Below are 12938 nucleotides of genomic sequence, written 5' to 3' on the forward strand. Positions count from 1 at the left end.
AAGCAACACCTCCCCTTTTGCCTTTTAGACGCAGCTCATGTTTATAACAGTAATCTTGGGGGGTGGACTCATTTAAAATAATGTAATCATCAGGTTTTAGCCAGGTTTCTGTCAAACAGAGCAAAGTGATCATTACAGAAAGTGCTTTCGTAGAAAGGGACCTGATATTCAGTAAGCCAAGCTTTATCATTTGTTTATCCGTATTACATCTGTTTTTTATTTGTTAAACATCAATTAAATTGGAGGGATGAAGACCATCTCTTTTCAAAAGGTCTGCCAAAAACTTGTCCAATTGTCTATGAAACCTATGTTATTCTGCGGGCACCACTTAGACATCCAGTCATTGAGTGATGACGATCTGCTACAGTATGTATCTCATCACCACAGTAAGCAGGTAGTGAGGAGATGCTGGATGTAGTTCAAATGCTTTGTATTAGCATACAAACATGCGCAGTGTGATGCTTGAATCAGTTTGGTGAAACAATGACCTTGATGGGTTGAGGAATCGATGAGTTTTTAAATAAATAATCAGGAATAGCACTCCTGGCTCAGTAACTACCTGACACTCTGACAGCAATTGACAGGGACAGAGAGAATGTGTGAGTGCAGAGCCATGCTCATGTCGAGAGACGCCTGATTGCCACGCTCACTGTATGTGTGTGTGTGAGGAGGGGACAAATTTAAATTCAGACCCCTAAAAACACGCCTGGCTTTCATCTGCTGTCACCTTCTCGTTCCCTCACAACAGCAGGCGTGCAATTAGACGCTCATGGAAGACGTCCCAATTTACAGCTTTTACATGTCACTGGATTCACTGCACCTCTTTCATGACTTAAAAAAAACAAAAAAAACAATTAAGGCCCTCAGAGTTGAGCTCACTAGATTTTTGTTTGAAACATTCACTTTTCTGAATAGGATATGTGGTTTTTATTAGCTTAATATTAAGCCCATAGATGAACAGAATGAACACTAAGGGCCCTATAATACACCCGGCGAAAGGCACATCACAAGTGTGTTTGCTAGTTTCAGTCCGGCACCATTCACATTTTCCCGTCCAGCACCACGTTGTTTAATTAGCAAATGCATTTGTGCCCATTTTTGCACTCATGGGCGTGCTGGTCTAAAAAAGAAGTGTGTTCAGGTGCATTGCTGATGCATTTCTACTTTAAGGAGCTGAAAATAGACTGCACCATAGACCAACTCAAATCTGGTTTAAAGTCTGGCGCAATGTTCTTTCTTTGTTATTTAAAGAGCGTACACACTGCTTATTAAACACAGGGACGCACAGCAGCACACAAACATGACAAATATAAAAAATTAAAGGACTGCAATGCATAAGATTTTTTTTTGTAGGCTAGTTATTATTATTATTATTATTATAAATTACGCCCAAAAAACACCCATTACTCATTAAGAGAATAGGGACAACCCATTTAGACCATGCGCCCGGGTGCGACAACCATTTTTCCGTCGTTAAAATAGCAAAAGTGGATTTGGACAGGCCCTGAGTGCACCTGCGCCGTGACCTTTACACTTTGCATTTAGGTCACTAAAATAGGGCCCTATATGCTGAACGTGTGAATGGGATGTGTTTTTATTATGGTAAAGTCACACCACTGCTCTGATGCGCTAAGCACAAATCATTTATTTACGTCTGACATGAAAATTTAAAAATGACAAACTTGTGATTTGTGAATTAATTATATTGCATTTAATTTTAACAATGAATAACATTTGCAAAATGTCTTTAAACAAACAAACTTTAAACAAACACTGAATAACTATTCACAGTTGGAATGAATATATATATATTTATATATATATATATATATATATATATATATATATATATATATATATATATATATATATATATATATAAATACTAAAAATAAATACTAATAAAATGCTAATACAAATAAATAACTTGTTATATCCTAAAAATCTATTCTTTTTCAAATGAAGCCTCCAGTGTTATGGATTAAATGGGCAGTTCAGTCTGCACACTGAAACATGACTGAATCTGCTCAGATGTTCTCATGTGAGTGTGACATATATTCATAAGCAGCTCTGCCTCCATATCACCATTACAGTCTGTACTGTGTGACATTTCATGCAGTGACGGGGTTTCTCGTGCAGGCTGTAATCTCTCGGCCGACCCGCGAGGATCTGGTTTCAGCAGCGCTGCGTATGGCAGACAAAGCCTGTCTTTCAGAAACATGCCCTTCACAGATCACTCTCCTCCTCTTCCTCAGAGCGCCGTGAACACTGCAGTCACTGTGTGCTAATTACAGCACAAAGACCACATTACAGCACAATCTGAGCAGTTGAGGGGCAGCAGTGTGACAGATGAAACCCCACTGAACTCTGGGAAATGCAGTCGAGGTTTGTTTGGTGTCTGGAGCTGTTTTGGCAGAATTCATCATATTCATTATTATGAGAAACAGCCGAGCTGCTTCATAGCTGACTCACATGTTAGGCAGAACCACACAAGCTTTCAGGTTTACCATCAAGATTCACAGTGTATTGATTTATTCTGTGAGTTGTATGTTATTGATTGAGAAATACTGGATTGTTCATGTCGGTTATTGTGAGGAGAGCTGCTTCTTCACTATAACAACTGATACGACTGGATCTCATGTGAGGGATTTCAAGTGTTCTTGACTTGACATTTTTCATTAAATGTCTAAGTGCACTTTTTCTTTAACACACTATTCATTATGTACAGAGTTATTTAAATGAGGGGAAATGTCTGTCCTCTTCTTTAATGCTGATAATCGAATGTCTGAGTATTGACTGTTTAAGAGACCTTAACTGAGAAACAAACAGCAGTATTTTAGTCTGATGTGAGAGCTTTTACTGTGATGTCTGATGAAAACTGCTGATACCTTCAGTTACTCTGCCGGTTTATCTGCCTGTTGAACTCATTCACTGTGTGTGTGAGTGCGTGCGTGCGTGTGTGTGTGTGTGTGTGTGTGTGTGTGTGTGTGTGTGTGTGTGTGTGTGAGAGAGTGAGTGTGTGTGTGTCTGTGTCTGTGTGTGTGCGTGTGTGTGAGTGTGTGTGTGCGTGCGAGTGTGTGTGTGTGCGTGTGTGTGTGTGTGTGTGAGTGTGTGTGTGTGTGTGTGAGTGTGTGTGTGTGTGTGCGTGTGCGTGTGAGTGTGTGTGTGTGTGTGCGTGCGTGTGTGTGTGTGTGTGTGTGTGTGTGTGTGTGTTTGTGTGTGTGCGTGCGTGTGTGTGCGTGCGTGTGTGTGTGTCTGTGAGTATGTGTGTGTGTGTGTGTGTGTGCACCTGCTCGTCTGTCACCAGTGCTCCAGTGTGGTCTCTGCTCTCTGTTTCCATCCTCACTCTCTCTAGCAGCACTTGTCGTAGCTCAGTAGTGATTAGTAGCGTTCCTCTCGGCTGCGGGACAATAGGCCTCATGCAAAGAAAAGAAGCTGCAGCTGCAGGCCGAGGAGAGAAAGAGGGCGTCTGTGTGGCTGGAGGAGGTGTTAACACAGACCCGGACGACGCAGGGCGGACTACACCAGCGCAGGGATGGTGAATAACGGAGGACGGACCGCAGGGGTCCCAAACATTGGGCTTTCTTCTGCGGTCCACTCGTCAGCCCTTTATACGGGCAGATCTGAGCCAGAGGTCACATTCCTTCAGCATCACATCATTCAGACACACAGCACTGATCAGTGTTTGAACACCAAACACTGCATTTGAATGTGTGAGTTAAAGGTGGAGCTGCAAGAAATGTTTCTGGACATGCAGAACTGTCCTCCATGAAGACAGGCTGTTACTGAGGGGGGTTACTGTCTTGCTATATGGGTTATAATATTCTTGCCTGAGAAAACACTGCTAAGTTTAACAGTCGGCTTCCAGAAATACAATCTCCATTAATGTATTCCATAGAGGAATTTACATTTAACGTTGACTTATAAACCTTTAAGACAGACTTACCATGAGCTATAATGATGTCAATAAATACAATTCCAGGCAGCATTATTTCAACTGATTTTTTTTATATTAATGTTTAACAGCTAAATTTGTGATGAAAAACTACATTACCCATGATTCTGTTCGGGAAAAGTCCAGCGATCAGAGAGTGTCAGCCAGAAAATTGCACCATAAGAGCTTGGGACTGTTGTTCTCGATATGCTTTCAGAATATGTGTTTATGCATATATATATATATATATATATATATATATATATATAGTCTGTCTAGTGTTTTCTGTGTTTTCAATGGTTTTAGGCCCTGTCTACATGAACACGATTATTTTTTTTAAATCGCAGTTTTGCTTTTTGTCTAAGCAACGAAAACGATAATTTAAAACAAATATATATGTTTTTGGATCAACAAAACACCATCCATTCAACACAAACTAACAGGGAAGGGGCAGCAACAGACATAAAGTATTATCAACCATTTACAATCTGAAAGAGGAAAAAAGCATTGCCATGCATCAATGTGCTGTTGCTGTTAATTGGTTACTATTTTAAGACGGCTATGAATCCAGAATGTTTGTGCACACGTGTGTGGAGTAAACCAGTTGTGTATTATTGTCTTCTTTGCAGCTGTAAAACCAGCAAACAACATTCTCTTCTTTAATGAACTTATACAGGAGTTAGAATCCTCATTGAGAAGACATGAACCTGGATAAGATGTGTAATCAATCTGAAATAAAATGAAACATTTATTGCAATATATTGGAAAATATCGTGTAATATATTAGGCATATATTCTTATATATATTTACATTTTTCCAATATATTGCAATATATTAAAAGCGGCAATCATTTGCATATTTTGCAATATATTATATAATATATGTATCATCAATAAATTATTAAATGTATTCAAATATATTCAATATTAGAAAATAAAAAGGGAAAATAATATATTACAATATATCACAATATATTTTAAGAAATATATTGGTAAATATATATTTCTTTCGTAAGGGTCATGGTCTGAGTTCTGCTCTCTGTTTCCCTATCTTGATTAGTTCATCAGAAAGCGGTCAACACTAATTCTTTCATCTTGGCAACATATTAACACACCTTTGACAAATCCTGTTCGACAGCCACTGAGAGAGAGCGTCTGCTCGTGGTCAGCGTCGGTGAACTGTGTGTCGTTCTCACCCATTCACTGGTCACTGTCAAGCAGAGGGGACACCTGGAGATGTGCCTTTAGGTTTTTTGTTAGGAATGTTGTGTGGAACAAGACGTGAAGCTAGAATTGGCTGATTCTATTCAGCAGTGGGAGCTGAGCCATTTAGCTTTAGGAAAACCAGGTGTAAAAACCTATTCTAATACAGCTAAAGAGAGAACAAAATGACAGATTTTCCATTCAGTGATCAGTCTGTTTGTTTAGAAACAGCAAAGTGTGCAGGATGTTCCTCTAGTGATGAATCTCTTATTTATATGAAATGGCTGATCTGGAGTTTTCCGTTATGCATGACACAGTCTGAATCAAATGACACAGAACTCTGTGTGTGTGTGTGTGTGTGTGTGTGTGTGTGTGTCTGGCCTGCTAGCTACAGTCTTTCATGTCAGGCAGAAGTAAACAGGAACCCCGGGGCTGGTCTGTGGTCAGAGGTGGAAACCAGGCCACTGTAACCACCAGTGAGGGAGGACGAGAGAGATACAAACCATGAGCGTGGCTTCTTGTTGATCTATTATGAGCTTTCACCAGCTTTTCTGTCTGTCCAGCACTCTAATGTTCTCTTTTCTTGAAAAGGATTTGACCGCTGGGACGCTGGATCTGTCAGTGCTCCAGAATGAAGGAGTGTGTGCAGTGTGACTCCAGCGCTTCTGATGAACACACTAAATCAGGAGTGTCAAACATGCTTAAACCTTACAGTGGTATTACCTCCTTAATTATGCCTGGATTCATTAAACATTCTTCTTTTGGTACTTAAGAAAAAAATGAAGAATATTTTGTTTTCCCACAAACATTTCTTAAGAATATTTTAAGTTTTATTTGCTTACCATTGTTTAAACAGCTCTAAGCAAATATGAGTCTGGATTTTGAATATACATTCAGCTTGAGGACAAATCTTTAATGCAGGTAAAGAACATTCATTTCCATCTTTATTTGAAACTGTGTCAAAAAATGAACATCAGAATATGGAGAGAGTGTTTCTGATGGCACCTGAGCTCAAGGAAAGGCTAGAATCACTCCCGCATCATGGCACTGGCTCGCTGCTCATGACAGGATGTGCTGTAATCAACTTCCTGCATTCCAGCATGCCTCAGATTTCCTGCTAACGCAGCGAATGCGCTCAGTCTCTGTGGGAGTCTGTGACCCTGTCCTTCGGTGTTCATTATTACTGTTGTATGAATGTTCATTATTAAAGGTGACTGATCCTCGGTTTCTCTAACAGTCGACTCTGGTTTCACATCTAACAGTCACAGCGCTCACCTCACAGTCAAAGCCATGCTGTGTTTGAAAACATGCTCGCTATCACATTTCCTTTAGTTTCTCCAGAGTCACTGCAGTCTGAGAGAGAGAGAGAGAGAGGGGATGATGATGTATATCGGCACGACTGCAGGGAGGCCTGGCCATGATGTCTTTGTCTCTGCTATTGGAAATAGTGTTTGACTTTCTAGAACAGCTGAGTCAGGAGTCACGGCTGAAGCTGGTCAGGATCGAGCCGCTGGAACACCACAGCACTTGAGCATCTCCACTGAGCATTTGTGAGCGCTGACTAGTGTAAGACATATGGTCTCTACGATGCAGAAAACGTGCATGTGTCTATGTGAAAATGTTATATTTTTGTTTGATTGCTTTTTAGAAGATTAAATTGTTATTGTGTTATGCCTTGATTTGATTACCACAGTTTTCTGAAAAAATAAATAAATAAATATATAAGTAAAATAAATTAAATGCCCTATATTGTATTTTTTTTTTAATTGTAAAATTTCAATTCATTAGACACATTTTTATCATTAAAAATTAATTAAACCAATAAAACAGACTCCAGAATAAAAAAAAAAAAAAATTGTTGTACAACATAAAACAGGCCCTACATTTTTTTATTATTATAATATATATATATATATATATATATATATATATATATATATATATATATATATATATATATATATATATTACTTTTAATAAAATATTGTTTAATTGTTCTGTGATTTCAATTAATTATAATTAGTTACATTCTATATAACTATTAAAACAGAGTCCATAATAATCAAAATTGGAGAAAAACAGAGAATTTGGGAGAACATAAAAATGGATATTTGGATCAAATTAAACATTTCATATGGCCCTAAAAATTATTAGAGTGGAGTAATGATGCTGAAAATTCAGCTGCGCATCACAGAAATAAATTACAGTTTAACAGATTCACATAAAGAACAGCTGTTTTATAATAATATTTCACAGTTTTTACCATATTAAACAAACAGACCTAATTAAAAACTTTTTACAAGTACTATACAATATTAAATATATAATATATACAATACAATATAACAGGGCCCTTCTAGACAAGTGCATTGTCCAAAGTCCAAATAATGGCTGCCTGAAATGACCATTATACATCGGTGACATTTACACTGTAAAGTACTGTTTATTCCGGTGATGAATCAGCATAAAGCTATACGGTTTGTTCAGTAATGCTAATGAATGTGAAACTGCACGTAATGGGAGGTCAGTCAGTTCTTCAGGCCTGTCACAACACTTGAATAAGTCCAAAGCCTCTGATGGCCTGTTGTTTACTGCTGTTGCTGGAGAGGGACTTTTCAAAGCACGAGTTGAAATATTGTTTGCAGTCATTTGCAATCTTCCATTTAGCTTAATTACCCTACAGCTGGTTTCAGGTTTTTCTCTCCGCTAATTTGAACTGGTTCCACTGCTGTTGAGAGTTAGAGCGAAACACACCCTCCAATTCAGAAACACAGCAGCCACGGCACAACCCAAGAGCGGATCTGTGTTTTATTAGCACTCTTAGCGGCTTCCAGGCTAATGCTAAGGCTTTGACACAGATGTGAGTCTCTCTGAGGTTGGTGTGTTCGGCTGGGATTCGGTTTATTGCTCCGTTTCCCATCAGCAGAGACTCATGGGAATCTGAATAACATGGGCTTCCCAAAACGCTGCTTTGAATCACCCTGGCTAGTGTACTTGCTGTCTGGCTAGTGTACTGATTTATTTGAGGAACACAAGAACTTAAAACAATTGCTCTGTCATCATTTACCTGTGTAGATATTTTTAGATATTTTTAATATTAGCTCATAATTTTTGTTCGACCATTTCATGCATCCCAAACTTCAGAAAGACATTGTTATGAATTCATTAGTTCAATCCAAGTCTTCTGAAGAGGCCCGAGCTGCTTCTCAAGTTCTATATTTCAGTTTGGCTGTTTCAGATGATTTTCTTTAAGTTGGACTATAATATTTAGCAGATCTGTTTTATCATGACATCTCACAGCAGACAGATGAATGACAAACACTGAACAGAATAAAGGCACTTGCTCCTCATTTGCATGTTTCCTTCTGTAGTTTAGCAGTTGGTAGTGTTGTCATTTCTCAGACGTTATGGCATTTCTAATGTGTCTCAATATTTTTTTCTTTCAGATCAGATCTGCTGCAGTGGTGATGACAGGAAGTGGATGATTTGCTCAGTAAGAGCCCTTGTTTTCTTCCTCTTCACATGATTGTTCAGCTTGACTAATGTTTTGTGTTTGCATCTCCACTCCTGGTTATAGTCTCGTCTCTTCAGATCTCTGGTCTCTCTTATGTGGGTTAGGTATAGTTCTAGTTTTAACATGACAAATAGATTGTGTTTTCATAGCGTTGCCCTGCCTTTTGCCATGCATACAATATTACTTTTCCCTGTCAGTGCTTCAGCAATACAGGTCCTTCTAAAATAATTAGCATATTGTAATAAAAGTTCATTATTTTCCATAATGTAATGATACAAATTGAACTTTTATATATTTTAGATTCATTGCACACCAACTGAAATATTTGAGGTCTTTCATTGTTTTAATACTGATGATTTTGGCATACAGCTCATGAAAACCCAAAATTCCTATCTCAATAAATTAGCATATCATGAAAAGGTTCTCTAAACGAGCTAATCATCTGAATCAACTAATTACTGTAACTCTAAACACCTGCAAAAGATTCCTGAGGCTTTCCTGAGGCTTTTAAAAACTCCCAGCCTGGTTCATTACTCAAAACCACAATCATGGGTAAGACTGCTGACCTGACTGCTGTCCAGAAGGCCATCATTGACACCCTCAAGCAAGAGGGTAAGACACGAACGAATGCAAATATACGAATAGGCTGTTCCCAGAGTGCTGTATCAAGGCACCTCAGTGGGAAGTCTGTGGGAAGGAAAAAGTGTGGCAAAAAACGCTGCACAACGAGAAGAGGTGACCGGACCCTGAGGAAGACTGTGGAGAAGGACCGATTCCAGACCTTGGGGGACCTGCGGAAGCAGTGGACTGAGTCTGGAGTAGAAACATCCAGAGCCACCGTGCACAGGCGTGTGCAGGAAATGGGCTACAGAGAAGCAGCACTGGACTGTTGCTCAGTGGGCCAAAGTACTTTTTTTGGATGAAAGCAAAGTTTGCATGTCATTCGCAATTCAAGGTGCCAGAGTCTGGAGGAAGACTGGGGAGAAGGAAATGCCAAAATGCCTGAAGTCCAGTGTCAAGTACCCACAGTCAGTGATGGTCTGGGGTGCCATGCCAGCTGCTGGTGTTGGTCCACTGTGTTTTATCAAGGGCAGGGTCAATGCAGCTAGCTATCAGGAGATTTTGGAGCACTTCATGCTTCCATCTGCTGAAAAGCTTTATGGAGATGAAGATTTTGTTTTTCAGCACGACCTGGCACCTGCTCACAGTCCCAAAACCACTGGTAAATGGTTTACAGACCATGGTATTACTGTGCTCAATCGGCCTGCCAACTCTCCTGACCTGAACCCCATAGAGAATCTGTGGGATATTGTGAAGAGAAAGTTGAGAGACGCAAGACCCAACACTCTGGATGAGCTTAAGGCTGCTATCGAAGCATCCTGGGCCTCCATAACACCTCAGCAGTGCCACAGGCTGATTGCCTCCGTGCCACGCCGCATTGAAGCAGTCATTTCTGCAAAAGGATTCCCCACCAAGTATTGAGTGCATAACTGAACATAATTATTTGAAGGTTGACTTTTTTTGTATTAAAAACACTTTTCTTTTATTGGTTGGATGAAATATGCTAATTTTTTGAGATAGGAATTTTGGGTTTTCATGAGCTGTATGCCAAAATCATCAGTATTAAAACGATAAAAGACCTGAAATATTTCAGTTGGTGTGCAATGAATCTAAAATATATGAAAGTGCATTTTTTTCATTACATTATGGAAAATAATGAACTTTTATCACAATATGCTAATTTTTTGAGAAGGACCTGTATTTCAGGTCTTTTAGCAGTTTCCAGTAATATTTAGAATCAAGTCTCAGTGATGATGCCTGATTAAAAAAACAGCTGAGTCAGTTCTTATCAATGAATGAGACAGGACTTCCTGCATCTACTATACATCATACTTAAATACCGTAAAATACTAAAATGCGTTACAGTAGTCATTTTACAACAAATCCAAAAGCAAGATGAAAACAAACAGGCACGGGGAAATGGCAGCTGAGCTAATGACTGATCCTTTGCTGCCACCTACTGGTTATAATGGTAATTTCATTGTCATTTTCATCTTAAAGTCTTTGTTTTCCACCAGGAAACAATGTTTTTTGCACATCTTCATGAATGAAAAGTGAGTCTTTAAAGTCAGTGTTACTGCACAGTTGTTAAATAAATAAATAAATAAATAAATAAATACGTTTCCATGCGTTCTCAGAATTTACTACTGGTGCATTTAAAGTACAATTAAAAGCATTTATATGTTTATTCTAAAAAGTGGGTCAGTTTAGTACCATGAAGCATAGAAATAGTAAAGTACTGAAAAAGTACGTTCAAGTACACTACTAGTACATCGAAAAAAAAAATGATAAAAAAATTATAAAATTATACTTGATTAAAATTGGTGAATGAAGTGATGTGAAGCCAAGTATGGTGTTCAATACTCTGAATGTGTGCTCTGCATTTCACCCATCCAAGTAAACACACACACACACACACACACACATGTACTCTCACACACACACACACTCTCACACACACACACCGCAGCATCTGGGGAGCAGTTGGGGGTTTGGCTCTTGCTCAAGGGTCTCTCCTCCTGGTATTGAGGTGGAAGAGAGCGCCGGATATGCACTCCCTCCACCTACAATCCCTGCTGGTACCGAGACTTGAACTCGCACACTTTTGGTTACATGTCAGACTCTCTTACCATTAGTCCATGTAATAAAATGAACTTGGCAGTTTACTTCTTAAAGGCACAATATGTAATTTTCGCCACTGTATGGCATGTATTCAAAATAAACAAAGACCAGGTAGTGTAGTTTGATGATGTGAGTGTGGAATCATGGGAGTTGTGGTCTACATCCCCACTGCCAATGCATTTCAACGGGACTCGGACAGAAGTAATGTTCATGGTTGAGCTAATGATTTATTAATTTAGGAGAATGAAGCAGGGTGAGGCAGAAATCAAGAAATCAGACAGAGTCAATGCAAAATGAAGTCGCTGAACAAGTGCGACACTTGGCAGCGGAGCTTTTATTTCACCACAGTCGACCACTTCCGCTCCTTCCGCTCATGAGTATGTGGGGCCAAAAACATGGAAATCGTGGGGTTAGGACATCATTGGCAGGCGACACAATGACACTACAGACACAGTCCGTGTCACAAGTAAAAATGTCTTATTTCTATGGATTTAAACATTATTCAAAACATTTGGAATAATACAAGTACATAAGTCAGCAAAACATATAACACTGTTCTAGTGGTTTTTGGATATTTTAATAAAACAATCTTACATATTGTGCCTTTAAGTTAACCCAATGATGGCACTTCAGAGAAGGTTGAGATCATAATCAGTCTCCTTCCTAACTGTCAGCTCTCATTCTCAAAACATGAGACAGAAACACAGTGTGCATGTATACATTCACTGCTGATGCACTGCTGACCGACCAAACCTCGCTGTCCAGCTTGTTCTTTGTGAATCCTGAATCTTGAATAATATGACATCATGAGTATGAGCAGTCACATCATCGTGAGCTATGTTCTGCTCCATGTTCCCGTCTCTGTCAGACCTCGGTCACTTCTTCAGGCTGCTGCTGATAGGCTGCAGAATAATGAGATTCCTGATCTTCTCATAAGAGTGGAGTGAGTTCTGTGTGCAGGAACCGGCGGACTAACAGCACTTTATGAGCTGGAGTTCCCCTCGTGTGTGTGTGTGTGTGTGTGTTTGTTCAGCCTGTTCTCATTATCTGGCTCTTTTACTTATGCTTGGGAAGTGCTTGTCAACAAGAGTCTGCCGGAGGGAGATAGATACCGTGTGTGTGTGTGTGTGTGTGTGTGTGTGTGTGTGTGTGTGTGTGTGTGTGCGTGTGTGTGTGTGTGCAGCCAGCAGGCCCAGTCTGTCAGGTCACTGGGTTTCTCGAAGACTCAGGGGTGTGTGTGAAGGTCGGGAGGAGGTGTGCATCAGGTGGCGTGCCGAGTGTTGACAGTGTGTGTGTGTGTGTGTGTGTGTGAGCTCATGTCCCACATCCGAGCTGTGCCAGGACAGGAAGTGGAACAGCATGGAGACGCTCCACCTAAATCAGCGAGTGGTGCTGCTCTCCGTCATGAACAGATCCGGGTGTGTTTGTCCATCTGTGTGTGTTCATCAACACAATGAGATGCTGAAGCTGATAGAGCTGTTGTTTGTTGGGCTTGTAAAACAGTTGCATGTGTGTAATTTATTCTTTCTGTGTTGAAGCTCATTTAAATCCAGTTTACTGTCTCTGATGAATTAGCATACAGAACTGACTCACTGTTGTTCATGG

The 12938-nt window shown here is 39.7% G+C and overlaps 1 protein-coding gene and 1 long non-coding RNA gene across 3 annotated transcripts in view; one reads left to right on the forward strand and one right to left on the reverse strand.

Annotated features, from left to right (window-relative positions):
- Positions 1-12938, reverse strand: part of LOC113060191 (rap guanine nucleotide exchange factor 5-like) — a 469578-nt gene that overhangs the window by 378573 nt on the left and 78067 nt on the right. The window lies entirely within an intron of this gene.
- Positions 1-12938, forward strand: part of LOC113060193 (uncharacterized) — a 64237-nt gene that overhangs the window by 49052 nt on the left and 2247 nt on the right. Inside the window, exon 3 of one of the 2 annotated variants that reach the window (XR_003278206.1) lies at positions 8584-8630. The exons of the other annotated variant lie outside the window; for it this stretch is intronic. This is a non-coding gene — a long non-coding RNA (uncharacterized LOC113060193). The remainder of the gene's footprint in view (positions 1-8583; positions 8631-12938) is intronic. 2 annotated transcript variants of the gene reach the window in all.

Source organism: Carassius auratus, chromosome 41 (assembly GCF_003368295.1).
Source record: "Carassius auratus strain Wakin chromosome 41, ASM336829v1, whole genome shotgun sequence".
Classification (NCBI taxonomy): Eukaryota; Metazoa; Chordata; class Actinopteri; order Cypriniformes; family Cyprinidae; genus Carassius; species Carassius auratus.